Genomic DNA, 2334 nt, shown 5'->3' with positions numbered 1-2334 from the left:
CTTCGAACTGTGGAGGTGAAAGAGGAGAAAATGGACGGGTAAGTGGGGAAATTTATACCCGCCCATTTCCCCCTCTTTCTCCTCCACAGTTCGAAGGGTTGGGATGATCCTATGGAGCGGATTTTTTGGGCACCCCCTATCTATGTTAGGGCCTATCAAATGACCGGTTCGGATCACCCCAAAAATGTGGGCCCACCATGTTTTTAGCGGTCACCTCATATAAGCTTATATGAGGGGCCGCTCACAATCACTTTCCCCTATATATATATATATAAAGCTGGATGTAGTACGCTGAGGGTGTGCCACGTGGCACTCAAACTGCATTCAACCCTTTCTTTTTTTAATGCACATTTATTTACAATGCAACAATTTCTTTTTTTAACGCATCTATTCACAATGCAACCCTTACTTTTTTAATGCATCTATTCTTTTTTTAACACATCTATTCACTGCAACTATTCAACCGGTTTCTAATGTGAGGGTGCTTCTTTAACATTTTTTCAGAATATTAAAACGGATTTCTTCTACCGCAATTTCGTGGACAAAAAAAACTCCTACTAAAACTCTCTGTCCAGCATATATCTCTTTCCATTTCAATTCCAAATTAAAATAAGCAGATGAATCTTGGAAATGCCAAATGTCAGAGATTCTCTCTTCCCGTTTTTTACATGTACCTTAAAAACACCATTATTTATTTCTATTTATTTTCTCATCTCTTCCTATTTATCTTCCATTCTCTCTTCTTCAAGAAACACAACATCTTTTCTCTTTTTCAAGGTGAGAGTTATCCTTCTTCCATTTTATCTTTTTACACATTCGCAGATAAAACACATATTAACAATCTAAGTCTTTGTCTGATACTGTCTTCTTTATTTTTTGCTTTGGCATAAGGTTTAGTTTAGTTTGTGGTTCCTGTTTCATCATAGAAACTTTCATAATCTATATTCTGGTGGTTCGAAAATATGTGTTCTTTGTTTATTTATGGTGCTATCTTTACAGGTTTTTATTAGAGGCTTCCTGGCTTCTTTCATAAATCTATCCTCCAGTAAAAGGTGTTTTGATACTACTCATGGTAGGGTGATTTGATACTGCTCATTCTGCATCTAGGTATGATTCTTTTTTACAGCAAACCAACTTTCGTTTTGGTGTTCAATTAAAATTTTCTAATGATGGAGCGATTCTTAAAATTGATGGAGTGATTTTTAAAATTTATTTAACTTTTGATGCAGGGCTTAGGTTCAATCTCTGATCAATTTCAAAGTAGTCGATGATGCCCACATTAATTTCAACATGATCAGGATGTAGGCATGTCTGATTTGCTCATGTGCCTTTTTTCTCTATCAGTTAAATGATTTCACATACTTTTATAATTGGATTTTTCTCGACCGGGTGAAGTGAAAATTGGAGATTTTGGGTGGACTCTCTTCCAGAGTTTCTTTGGTTTCTTTTGGAGATTGAATTGTGTGATGGTTTTTGACAGGTAGAAGAATAGAAGCCCTACTATCCACTTGGTTTTTTCTCCAATGCAAGATAGGATCAGTGAAGAATCACATAGGTTTACTCAAAGTATTTGTTCCCATTTTTTCTTCAATTGGGCTGAATGGTATCTCTTGCCTATGGGTTTTGCACAAGAGGTAATATAAAGCTACAAATTTTAAATTATACCCATTTGTTGTATAAAGCTTTCTTACTTTCTCTCAATTCTCTTTTTCAAGTCTAACATTTATTTTTATTTCAGCGCAGCATTTGTGGGCAGTTATCCAGTGTAGTGGCCTTTCTCCAATTTCTAACCATCCATATTCAGTTGCCACCCTCTCTAAGCCGTTTTCAAAGTCATATATGTAGAGAGAAAATTTAGGCTAAAAATCAGCAGTCTTGATTGCATACATACTTGCATCTCTCTCCCATGACGTTTTAAGTATACAACAAGTTGAAAAAATCTGCTAAAAATCATGTGTTTTTTATTATATAGGCAAAAAATCAGCCGTCTTGATTGCAAACATACATGTATCTCTCTCTCCATGACGGTCTTAGGGTACAACACAAGTTGAAAAATTCTACTAAAAATTAGCAATATTTGATTATACGATATTTAATATGGTGTACGCCCCAATTGTTCAGTCTTTTTCAGAAAGCATTGTACAGATTACACCATAGGATGATCCAAACCGTCCATTAGATGGGCCACAACATAAATATGTTGTGCCCAAAAAGTCATTTCCATAGGATGATCCCAGCCCTCCGATCTAGAGAACTACAAATTTTGGAAACCACTCTAGATCGAAGTGTTGGGATCATACTATGGAAATGATTTTTCAGGAACAACCTATTTAC

The 2334-nt window shown here is 35.7% G+C and overlaps 1 long non-coding RNA gene across 2 annotated transcripts; it reads left to right on the top strand.

The window, feature by feature from the left end:
- Positions 1-520: 520 nt before the first annotated feature.
- LOC143889181 (uncharacterized) lies at positions 521-1914 on the top strand. Of its 2 annotated transcripts, XR_013254775.1 has the most exons (4): positions 521-1107; positions 1230-1305; positions 1481-1634; positions 1739-1914. It is a non-coding gene; the product is annotated as an uncharacterized LOC143889181 (long non-coding RNA). The 2 variants fall into 2 exon arrangements; XR_013254774.1 differs by having other exon boundaries at positions 1481-1914.
- The last annotated feature ends 420 nt before the right edge of the window (positions 1915-2334 follow it).

This window comes from Tasmannia lanceolata, unplaced genomic scaffold (genome assembly GCF_043159265.1).
Source record: "Tasmannia lanceolata isolate RefF3 unplaced genomic scaffold, GAP_Taslan_0.1 ptg000013l, whole genome shotgun sequence".
Taxonomy (NCBI): domain Eukaryota; kingdom Viridiplantae; phylum Streptophyta; class Magnoliopsida; order Canellales; family Winteraceae; genus Tasmannia; species Tasmannia lanceolata.
The sequence above is the reverse complement of the archived record's forward strand: the minus strand, read 5'-3'. Positions and strand labels throughout refer to the sequence as shown.